A 13,318-nucleotide genomic window follows, 5' to 3' on the forward strand; every position below is an offset into this window, starting at 1 on the left:
TAAAATTACATTACACTCGCAAATCACAGCACATTCACTGGTAAAAACTGCTGCCAATCAGTGTTGCCAACTTGATTCTTAAACATCCGCTGTGAAGCCTTACAGAAACCGCTAAATTGCTATATTATCAATGTAAAATTATATTATTTTGCCGCTGTGAGTGCTAAAAATACCCGCTAAATCCCTAGATCAGCAATAATAATAATAATAATAATAATAATAATAATAATAATAATAATAATAATATTTATTTAATCTGATAAGGTTAAGGCCATAAGGCCTTCTCTTCCATCCTACCAGATAGCACATATAAATACAAAAAAGAAATACAAACACTGATGAAAATGATACAAATTAAGTTAAAGCCCTGTAGAGGGTCAACAGAGTCAAAAGTACATTATAGAGCTCTCATCGAGCTAATACAACAAAAAGAAAGAAAACAGAGATAGCAATGATGATATTGATAACTGACAATAATAATAATAATAATAATAATAATAATAAATACATTACATATTAATTTTCAATTTTACAACAGCATAGTTACAATATTTACTATATGTCATGGGTTAAGGTGAAGTTGCGCAACCAGACATGTGTTCAACAAGCAATTCCACGAACTAGAATGTGATTTTTTAATTTAAATTTGAATTTTGATATTGTCCGACAGTCTCTGACATGGTCCGGGAGAGAATTCCAGAGGCGTGGAATAGATATGCTGAATTTACCCGCTAAACTAATGCCGAAAAACGCTAGATCTAGCGGGAAAACCGCTGAATTGGCAACACTGCTGCTATCTGTGTAACGTTAAATAGTCGTTGGTGTAGCTCTCAGACCAGAGCTTCATACAACATATAACAGAAGCATGTGCGACTGGGACGGATTAGGAGGAAGGCACTTGCGCGCGCATCATATTCTCGCTGTTTCTACGTCTTTCCTGTAGCTCCGAGAAACAAGCAAGCGTTGCGATCTTGCAGTGTGCAACCTGCGGATGGTATTATGCCTAGACATTATTACAAAAATCAAAAGAAATTTTAATGTACGTAATCCCATTTTGAGAAATACACATTCTACGAAAATATTGGGCTTGCACAGCAAGCATAGCATGCCCGGAGAAATCGCCCCTGATAGATTTTAGTAAAGCATTTGATAGAGTCGATAGAGATAAATTATGGGATATAATGGCCTGCAGAGGAATACAAATATTAATCTGGGAGTAAGACAAAGGTGCTGCACTTCACCCACTCTAATCTATATTTGGACAACGCAATCCAACATCGGAAACAGCGGCTAAGTACTTTACATATATCAAACAACTACGATACAAATAACTTTATAATAACACTCTTATATGCGGATGATCATGTCATAATATCGGATAATGAAGATACAATGCAGAGCCTTGTTTGAACTCCACAAAATAATACAGAATTATAATTTTGACATCTCCGTAAGTAAAAGTAAGGCAATGGCATTTCAGGGACTCCAACCTATAAGATGTAAATTTGTACTAAATAATATGCCAATAGAACAAGTAAATAAATTTAAGTTCCTGGATTGCTCGTTGTCATACATTAAAGAAGTAGATACAGAAAACAAAATTGAAAATTTTTCGAGAATGTGTGGTACAATTAAGAGTAACAAAGTCAGAAAAGACACAATGATAAAGTTCTATAAAACTATGGCAATCCCAGGAGCGCTATATGGCAGTGAGACATGGACAATGTCATCTAGAGATAAAAGTAGATTACAGGCCACAGAGATGAGGTTTCTGAGGTCGGTACTGGGAGTAACAAGAAGAGACAGACTTAGAAATGAAAATATAAGAAACCAATTACAAATTTGTAATATAAATGAACAGATAATAAATTATAGACAAAAATGACTGGAACACGTAGAGAGAATGGGCGAGAATAGATATCCTAAACAAATTATGCATTATATACCTAAAGGGAGGAGAAACATCGGTAGACCTAAGAAAAGATGGATCAATCAATGAGTGCAACTAATTTGGAGCCGCAACAAGCCTTAAAAGGCTTAAAGCTTTGAGGAGAAGAAGAAGAAGAAGATTTTATTGCTGTCTTGATAGTAGGCCTCATGAAATGAGGAAGCAGTTACCAAGTAATTAACGAGAAGGCTCTGTCTTGTTAAATTTACGAGTACATGCAGGTTCTTTCTTTGTAGAGGACATACATAAGTTTGTGGAGGATCGAGATGCCTGTCTAATCAGAGGAGATGCTTTGTATAGATATCGTATGTACATTCGTCTGTGTATAGTAAAACAATTAAATGTAATAAAAATCTAAACACTTCACGGTGTTAAACTTTCTTATAAAGTTAATATACTTTAACTTTTTAACAAATTTTAACACTGTAGTCAAGTTTATAAAATTACCGAACGAGTTGGCTCAGACATTGGTGTTTGAGACTCGTATTCGGGAGGTCCCGGGTTCATGTTTCAACCAGGATCTGAACCTGGGCCTGCTTGTTTCACAGTCAGGCATACTGACCCAGAGTTACCATATTCTGAAATCTGAAAATGCTGACATATTCCTCTCGCCAACAAACTCCTTGTACCAACTTCGTCATTTATGTCACTTCTGTAGCTTCTGCATATTTATCACTACATCTAATTTTCTTTAACAGTTCCTTGTTACTTACTATACAAACAGTCAAACATGTAAAATGTCGGAAATTAAATTTCACTGAAACAAGTCTTTCATGGAATCAATAGTAATGTATCTGGATAAACTGCATTTACACATTTAACAATCACATAAACTGCAATATGCTTCTCACAGCAACATGAGGCCAAACGAAAGAAAATGAATAAATAAGACTTCAGTATGAAAAACGCAGACAAATTAGAGGATTTCCAAAACTGTATGTGGACAGCTATTTTTATTATCAAAAAGTGGACATGTTCATATAAATGCTAACATGTGGTAATCCTATGCTAGCCATTGCTCCACAGCGATGGACTGTTTTGGTCTTACATACCAGTCAGTTCCTGTAGGAGAGAGTGTGATTCTATTAGACACATTTGGCCCCCCCCCCCCCCAGCCTGGGGTCAACAGAGCATAGGGCTTCTACAGACACACATTAACAAGGGACATTCATCCATGCCCAAGGTGGGATTGGAACCCACAAACATTTTGACCGTGCTGCCTAAGGGGAGTTCATCTTACACTGCATAGCAACTCTACCCAGCATAATGTAATATAATGATTAGAGCCCGTGTGTTTAGGCATTTATTTTGGTTAAAATAGGCAGGCATATAGGCACTGAAAGTAGTAAAAATAGGCAGTGAAATAGGCATTTATTATTCACGGAAACACAAAAAATAGACAAATACTTAATAAACTACCCCATATAGTACTCACTTTCCTTGGTTACATGTCACAACAAGATGCTTTTATAAGTTGTCAACTGTCATAGTGAGCCGCCTGTCATAACCTTTTTCATGGTGGAAAGAGATCTTTCTACTTCTACTGAAGTGATTGGAGCAAACTTAAAAAACTTATTTCAGAAGGACTGTCTCTACTTTCTTTCAGAGATCGGGAAAAACCGACTGTGTATTGTCCCAAAAAGAGGGGTTTGAAAAGGGATTAGGGACTTCAAAGTACATGTGATAATAGTAATGGGACCTGGAGACTTGCTTTTAATACTTCCCTCATTCCCTTTCTTTCGGTGGTAAACCCCAAAGTGACCTGAGCACTGAGGGTTATACTGTTCAAACTTCTTTGTTAAATGACATAAAAGATGGAATCGGTAGGGAGAAAAGTTTACCACTTCTTGGAAACATGTATTGTTGGAGAATAAGATTCTCAGCAAATATTTGTGTGAGGTGAATATATATTTTTAATTTGTACAACCGTTCTGTTTTGTTTTTTGATATAATTTATGTCCGGTTTATTTTAAATGCATTAAAATTATAGAACATGTATAATAACGATGAAAAAAGGCATTTATCCTTAAAATAGGCAACGGGAGCTAAAATAGGCAAAAAAGGCAAAATAAAAATTGGGCCTATCATCCCCAAATGTCTGGAAACGAGTTTATCTCTGATAAGTCTTTCATACATACACTCAGTTTAAAAAAGGCATTTTGCCTAACATCCAGGCTCTAATAATGCTATTACGTAATGAGCAAAGCAATGATAGAAGACTGTAATCAAAGCTCCACTGTATCCCTGTACAGTTGGACATGTAACATACGAAACACACAAGAGTGCAAACTATGTAACAGAATTAAAAATGAAATATTAATGAAGTATGTATAATCTGTACACTAAAATTAAGCATGAAACTATCTATAAAATTGAGAACTAAAATTCAAAATATTACACTTTAAGGAAATTCTGCTCTGGGTAACAAATTAAACAAAAGAATGAATAATGTAAGTCCATGTACAGTCTTTGATCCCCCCCACCATTGGGGAATTTAATTGAAGTGAATTTATTATGGCAGGCAGAGTAACTATCTCATGCCCCCATGTTATATTGCTAACTATGCACTTCATTAGAACCAGGTACCCAGCTTCGAAGCCGTTAGCCCTGTGAACTTACAGTGTATTTATTTTCCCCTATTTTCATATTACAGGATTATCTAAGAAATTAGCAAGTTCTTTGTAATAGTAGAAGAGAAAGTGTGGGGGAAGGGAAGAGGTCCGTGGCCCATTTCTTTTAGGTATCATCCCGACAACTGTCTTAGAAAAAAGTTTTGTCGCATATATACTTTATAAGCCCCAGAAAAGAGGCAGTGCGCATGATCAGAGAATGAGCAACCTGGTTCACAAGAGAACTATCTGACAGTTATAAAGTATCTGTGTAACAAAACGTTTTTCTAAGACTGTACATATTGAAATCGTATATTAAATTTTACAAAGAAAATTACAAAACAATATTTACAAAAATTATGAAACATCACTAATTTTTCTTTAATCTCATAGTTTTAGTTAAGAGAGTATTATCCTCTGCCTCCTTCCTGAGTCTTGCATAAGTACTCCCAGTGTTGTCATGGTAATTTTTCTCTTGGCCATATGCTCCAACCGTTGTTTTCTCCTTTGAACTATATTTTAATCTTTTCTCTCTATCTCTCCGACCATCACTTAATGATTTCTTATATTAAAGAAGAAGTAAAGAAATCGTTTTGCTTTACCTTTTAACTGTAAAACTAGCTTGATTTAAAGAATACACCATGTAGCTCTCACAGTAGATACAAACTTGTCGTGATGAATCTTTGAGTGTGTATCTACAGCACTTTGTATTTTTCAACCATTCTTTTATGGGTATAATTCTGGATTCCAGCACTGTAGAGGTGGACAGTTTTGTTTATGAACATCAAACAAGATGGATTAGGAACAGCAAGAGATGATCTAAAATCTGTACAGATCTCCAAGTACAAAACGTAGGCACCCATATGCTGTATGGCTTTGTATAGACAAAATGTTCTTTTCCCCATATGATTAATTAAAAAATTGTAGGTTCCCTTACGACATATGGCCTCTATGACACCATTGAGTACTCCTATCTTATACACCACCATCTCCAAATGACAAAAATTAAATGCATGTTTGGTATTCTTTCAAGCCCAGCATAGTAATAAATGCCAATTCAAAGTATCTGTAGAATTTATGATATCAGCCTGTATAGTCCTATATGAAAGCACTAATTTGGTTATCAGTACATTTTGATTTCTGTTCTAGATCATGTAAATTTATTCACTGCATTGTTAGCCATTGTTTATATTACCCACTTCTCGTTTTTGCTCTACACTTCAGACAATATTAAGTTTGAATCTTTATTAAAATATTTTATATCACTACACAAATGTAATACAGTAAAACCTTGGATTATAAGTAACTTGGTTTGCGAGTGTTCTGCAAAATGAGTGAACAATGAGGAAACATTTTGTTTGATAAACGAGCGATGTCTTACAATACAAGCAGCACAATTTGTATGTAACTTGCTTCGCTTGCCATGCATCACGTGATTGATCACATGGATCGCATTGTGAGCAACAGCAAGAGGCAACGGAGATGTCATCTGAAGAGAAAGAAAAAAGAGCGGACGAATTCCTCGCTTCAAATGAGATTAAAGAGGTGTGTAAAAAGTGGGAAGCAGTACAAAATTTTGTTCAAATTCATTACCCTGATAAAGTTGTAGCAGTGCGTGCGATAAATCTGTTTAACGACAATGCAATGTCACATTTCTGCAAAATCCTCAAAATGAGGCAAAAGCAGGTGTTGTTGAATAGATGCTTAGTCAAAGCAAAAGATTCCAGTCTGTCAAGCAGTCAGAAGTGATTCAGTGATAGTGAAAATATTTTCTTTAAAAGTTCATGAAGTTTACTAAGCAGTAAAACAGGTGAAAGACACTCAAAAACAAAATATAGTAAATATAGTAAAGTAATTTGTGTTGCACTGTGAATTTTACCTAAATTATACTGTTTTTTATATGAATATGTGAAATGAATTAATCTGAGTTAGCATTTTTAAAGGCATGTTGTGTCCAATTAGTATAGTATCAATCAAATAGTGTAAGTTCTTATAGTCAATTACTTAACAATATTACATACATTGAACCTTTATGTTATTACATGAGGTAGTATTTACAAATTATGACATGTTATTACATGAAGTAGTATTTATAAATTATGACATGTTATTACATGAGGTAGTATTTACAAATTATGACATGTTATTACATGAAGTAGTATTTACAAATTGTCATAATTTGTAAATACTACTTCATGTAATAACATAAAGGTTCAATGCATGTAATATTGTTAAGTAATTGACTGTAAGAACTTACACTATTTGATTGAGTTAACATTGTTTTTTATGGAGAAAGTCGCTTTGATATGAGAGTGTTTTTGATTAAGATCACGTTTTCGAAAGTAATTATGCTCGTAATTCAAGGTTTCATTGTATGTTACTACGGTAAAATCCCTCATAACCGGCACCCAAACAACCGGCAATACCAAAACAATGGCACTTTTGGCAGAGCACAAAAAAAAAAGTCTAAATCTGCCAGATTACCACAATCTGGACCATCAGTTTTGCCACATTAGGAAGTTCGCACAAACCTAAAATTAATCCATTATTTGTGTTGTGTTGTGTTTTAATAAGGAAAATCCACACAGTATTTATGTTTATGCAGTTATAAGCAAGTAATGGAGAAATGAGCTTCACATGGCTGTAGTTTCAACATTTGGCACCATGAAATACGAACTTCTTTTTTTTTTTGTATATATCGGTATTTATTCAATTATCCGGCAAAATCTCGTATCCGGAACTAGCTTAGTCCCTTTAGTGCCGGTTAAGAGGAATTCTATTGTAATATATTTTGGTATCTTCACAGTATGTAAAAATATCTGATTAATAATATCTAATATTTTAAAAGGTAATGTAAAAGTGTTAAGTATATGAAACCAATATCAATGTGTTGAATGAGTGTATTAGCTGTGTCCTAATTTGCATGCACGCTGGGGTACATGCACATTTAGGTAAACTTTACGAACAAATAATTTATTGTTGATATCCTCAGAAAGTGAGGGTAATATTTTAAGAAACGGTACATGCTACCCAAATTCTTATGCTTGTTTTAAGGCAATTTGAAGAGGGTTTGAGGAACGAATGGAGTGATATTAATACAGTAGAACTTGGTTATAGCGACCTCGTTTGATGCGACACCTCGCCTATAACGTCAAATATTCTGTGGTCCCAACTAATTCCCCATAAGACATATGCTTTTCTACCTTGCTTAATACGAGGCATGTTCTTAAAGTAATTTCCAAAAGGGTGTAGTAAGTGAACGGGAAGATATTTACAAACCATTTTTGTTGCATTGTATTCCCCACACTTCAATTACTTCTCACCATAATCTCCACCATTATTGAGGCGTTTATCGAGTCGTGCCACAAGTCTTTCTGTCCCTTCATTGTAGAATTCACCTGCCTGCGATGCGAACCACTCCTGCACTGCTGTTTTCACTTCATCTTCGCCATCAAAACGTTGACCACCGAGGAACTTCTTGAGGTGCAGGAAGAGATGAAAGTCACTCGGATCCAAATCCGGGCTGTAGGGGGGATGGTCAATTTGTTCCCAGTCAAATTTCGAGATGAGATTTTGGGTGTTGTCGCCATCAAAACGTTGACTACCGAAGAACTTCTTGAGGTGCAGGAAGAGATGAAAGTCACTTGGAGACAAATCTGGGCAGTAGGGGGGATGGTCAATTTGTTCCTGCCCTCATGAATTTTTTCATCGACAGCACGCACCAAATCGTCATTGATCAAAGATGGCCGACCGGTACGCTGCTCGTCATGCACAGAGACGCGGCCCTCGTTGAACTTCCTAACCCATCTCCTGACCATTCCATCACTAATGGCGTCATCACCATACAACTCACAAAGTTGACGATGAATGTCGGCTGGTTTGATGTTTCTCGCATTCAAGAAATGGATAACAGAGTGCATCTCACAGTCGGCGGGGTGCTCGATCACTTTAAACATTTCAACTGATCACAACTAACCACACACACGGACTGAAGCTCTGGAACTGCATGCACAGCTTGTATGAGGACTGAAGAAGAAAACACGCATGTGCAAAATAACGATTGCGGTGATGCGACGGCTAAAATTGAAAACGGAACTTACTTTAAGAACACGCCTCGTACAACAAACGTATATGCGTCTGCCTTGCATATAACGTCATTTTCAACCTCGGTTTGGAATACGATTTTCTAAAAACCAAAGTATTTTAAGATATATTTTGTTGAAATCTGGCAGCCTGGCAAATCCTTTACTGTTCCCTTCTATCATAGACCCCTGGAATGCAGGCAGATTCCCCACCCCATTGTAACCCGCCCGAATTCATGTGGTATTAACGGTAGCTGCCTGCGATCAATTTCGATAGGAAGTTTTCACTAAATGGACGCATTTTAACGCAGTATGGCCACTAAAAGAAGAGTTTTAGCATTGGAAGAAAAAGTTAAAGTGATTCATCAAATTGAGAATGGAATTAAAAAAGCTTACATGTGTCGTGAGTTTGGCCTAGTTAATTCCACAATCCAAACGATTTGGAAGAGCAAGGATAAAATTGTTGCTGCATTTGAACAGAATGGATCGAAGCTAGAGGAGGGAGCAGTGAAATTACAACTGAAATTATGAACATACTCATAGAACGTAATTTAGAAAGTGTGTATTCGGCAAGTAGGAGACAACAGAGTAAAATGACTGATTACTCCACTCCTCAGTAAAGAAGTTTAGTGAGTACGGAACAAACTGTTTTAATACAAAATACTGTATTTATAATTGTATGTGCACTTTATTATGTTCATGGTAGGCTTAAAAGTCAATACATAAACCTAAAATAAGCCTAATTAAGTTTGTTATTTTCCATTTTCCACCTCACTAGACTGATAATACTAATCTCTGTTACTACGACACTCATTTATAACAACATAATTTTTAAGGTCCCTTGGATGTCGTTATAACCAAGTTCTACTGTAATTTAAATTAATGAAAAGTCGGAGGGGAGAATTTGTACATGCTTTATGCTGAAAAATAAAGCATATACATCTCACTTATAACTGTCGAGAAAATTTCTCAAATTTGTACAGTTGTCACATTCCATGTTGTTGTTTGTATTTCCCATTATTCCTGCAATGAAAGATGTCTTTCATACGGCACAATGCCCCTTGATTCTCTCAGCTTTATTTATATTTCCTTCTACAACATAATGCCCAAATGCATATATGCAGTATTTTATATACAACACAGACTACATACATAAAAATTTGAACTTTTTCAGATCAGTTATTTTTAAAACACAGTGTACACTATCCAGTCCTTTTCACATTATTTTTATCTGTTGGTTCTGTTTATAGATGCAATTTCTTGTAGATTGAAATATAGTATATGGAACATGATGGACACATCAGATCTAACCAGAAGTGGTGAGTATATGCAGTGCTTTAGTTGGACCGGAGCTCACTGAGTAGCATTATGGGAAATATTGGATTCAATTTTTTATACAGGGTGATTCACAGGAGTTACCGCCACTTACGAAGCTTATTTCCGAAGACATTCTGAACAAGAAATGTCATGGTGCCTATTCTCATTATTTTCAGAGTTACACTGGTGGCCATAATTCTGGAAACTTTTTGTTTCTGTACTGAATTATTATAACATTTGTATTAATTCACAGATTTATACAATAGAAAATGTTATTCGTGACTGACCCGTTACCGATGGGGTTATAATAAAGGTATTATATTAAATCCTGACTATTTTAACAATAAATTATCATTACTAAGTGGGAAATTATGCTCTTGTCGTTTAAGATCTAAATATTAATTTCAGATTTCATTATAATTTCCCATTATTTACTGTTATAAAAACTAGTCCATTGTTGAGTTTATGATTATTGTTGATCAGTAGAAGTATTGTTGAGCACTGGTAGCATAAAATATGGACATTATTAATTTGTTTCTATCATTAGTCTGACTTAAGATTTCGTTAGGTGAACACCTGATTGCTTTACAACAAACTTTATTGATCATTTTATCACAATGGCTCCACGAAAGGACTGAACACCTTCTAGGGCAGCCATACTTCGAGAAGAAGGCTACACAATCAAGGAAATTGCAAGAAAACTTGGTAATGGTGCTACATTGCCTGGCGTCCAGAAGATATGTGAGAGGTACAAATCCATAGAATCTTGTAAAACAACACTTAGGACTGGTAGAAAACCTAAAGTAAGTCCAAGAGAAGTGAAGCAGATTTGTCGATTAGCATTGAAAGATCGAAGGGAAACTTATAATGAAAATCTGAAATTAATATTTAGATCTTAAACGACAAGAACATAATTTCCTACATAGTAATGATTATTTATTGTTAAAATATTCAGGATTTAATATAATACCTTTGTTATAACCCCATAATTAACGAATCAGTCAAGAGAAACATTTTCAGTTGTATAAATATGTGAATCAATGCAGATGTTATAATAATTCAGTACAAAAACAAAAAGTTTCCAGAATTATGGCCACCAGTGTACACTAATTTGAAGTTGCATGCAAAATACCGTTTTTATTTGGTATTAAGGGTAAAAGAATATTACAAATACAGAATGAACTATTCGGAAATATCATTTCATTAATTGGCTAGTATTATGAAACTAAAAATGTGTTGTAAATTCCTTTGTTGCCTTGTACAATTTTTTTTTTTTTCAATTTCTAATTAAAAATTACATTATTTTTATGCATTTATCACAACAATTGTTATACACGACTTCTAGCAACTTGATCTTTACAGTTCAGTTCTGCATCCTAATGTATAGTCTTAAAGATTTTACAAGAATGGCGTGATTGTTGTGATAAGTGCGTAAGAAAAAAAAATCTGTACAAAGTAACTATGGAATTCACAACAGATTTTTAGCTTCATAATACTAACCAATTAAAGAAATGATACTTCTGAATAGTTCATTGTCCATCTGTAATATTCTTTTACCCTTAAAACTAAAGAAAAAAGATATTTTACAATCTACTTAAAATTAGTGTAACTCTGAAAATATTGAGATTAGGACCCATGTTTATATGATATTTCTTGCTCATAATGTCTAAGGAAATATGTTCCGTAAGCGGTAATTCGTAGTGAATTATCCTGTATATATAAACAGTTTTTGGGGACCCAGAATAATGCTGGCTACGTGAATTAAAGAACTTGATAAACGTTAACAATTAATGCAGGGGAAAAGATCTTTGCATTATCAACCAATATGGGCCCTGTTGACATAAAAGTGAGTTCCCTAAGGACAGGGGCAGACGCAGGATTTTTTTTCGGGGAGGGATTTGAGGAGATAGTAAAAATGGAGTAATGAGAAATAAGTTTATATACTCACAATTTGTTTCCGAGTCACAAACATTTACAAGTTGATGAAAGAGTAATGGAACAGAGAAAAATTCTCTCCGGCGCCGGGATTTGAACCCGGGTTTTCAGCTCTATGTGCTGACGCTTTATCCACTAAGCCACTTTTTCTCCGTTCCATTACTCTTTCATCGTATGATGACGCAGAATATCTGCATGGAAATATCATATGTACTTCGGTACATTAAAATAATATTTACAAGTTGGCCTGAGTAGTGTAGTCGGTATAGCCTTCTGTGCTCGAAGTTGCGGGTTCTACCCCAACCCAGCTCGATAGCATTTAAGTGTGTTTAAATGCGACAGGCCTCATATCAGTCGATTTACTGGCATGTAAAAGAAGTCCTGAGGGAAAAAATTCTGGCACACCGGCGACGCTGATATAACCTCGGCAATTGCGAGCGTTGTTAAATAAACCATAATTTTTTAAGTTTAACATTTACAATGACTGCAATACAAAAACAATGGCAGAATGACATTTGCAGAAGAACGCGACGAGGATTCTTAGATATTTCATCCAGTACTTCATGAGCTTTTACTGCTACATTTTTATGTATATAGGCTACATCAAGGCCAGTGCATTTAATCTGTCTGCTCCCATCTGCTCCTCAAGTAAGTCTTCAAATACCGCAATGTTGAGAACGACCGTTCTGGTGTTGCTGTAGTTACAGGCAACGTGCAGAAAAGTTTCAGCGCCTTGCGAGTGCAGGGAAAAATAATTTCATTGCACCTGTTCAAAGGTGATATAAAATCAGTAGGTATTAGGTGAAGATTTTTCTGATCAAGGAAATTTCTTCTCCACAACCTCAATTCATTGAAGAAAGACTCTGGTGATGCATCAACATCATTGGGCCACTGATTTACTACAGCCTGAACAGCAGTTTCTAAATCTTCATCTGATGCTCGCACTATGTTTTTAAGCAGAAAAGTTTGTATGGACTTTAGGATTGCCTTATGATTTAAAAACCTGTCCTTGAGCTGACTAATGAAATAGTCTAAGAAGAGGAGGAAAATTACAAGCCTAAAATACTCTTCATGACTCTCTGTCTTGAAGTAAGAACGCTGTGTTTGTCTTCCTGCAGTTCTTGGAACTTAACATTTTAGCAAAGAGAATTTATGTGGAAAACTCTCTAAGTCCTATGTACATTCACAAATGAAAATTAATATTATTTTTGTTTCTTGTTTCGTATTTTTCTCAAAATTTCGGGAGGGGATATATCCCCTCAATCCCCCCTCTTGCATCCGCCCCTGCCTAAGGAGGATGAAATTGAGATAGGAGTTTCTGGTAGCAAGACTGGCCAGGCCTCTGTTTTGTTGCCTGGGCATCAGCCATGCTAAATGTTTCAATGGAATTTTCTATTGGATCTGTTGGAAAATTCCGTTGCCTAAGA

This window comes from Periplaneta americana, chromosome 12 (genome assembly GCF_040183065.1).
Source record: "Periplaneta americana isolate PAMFEO1 chromosome 12, P.americana_PAMFEO1_priV1, whole genome shotgun sequence".
Taxonomy (NCBI): domain Eukaryota; kingdom Metazoa; phylum Arthropoda; class Insecta; order Blattodea; family Blattidae; genus Periplaneta; species Periplaneta americana.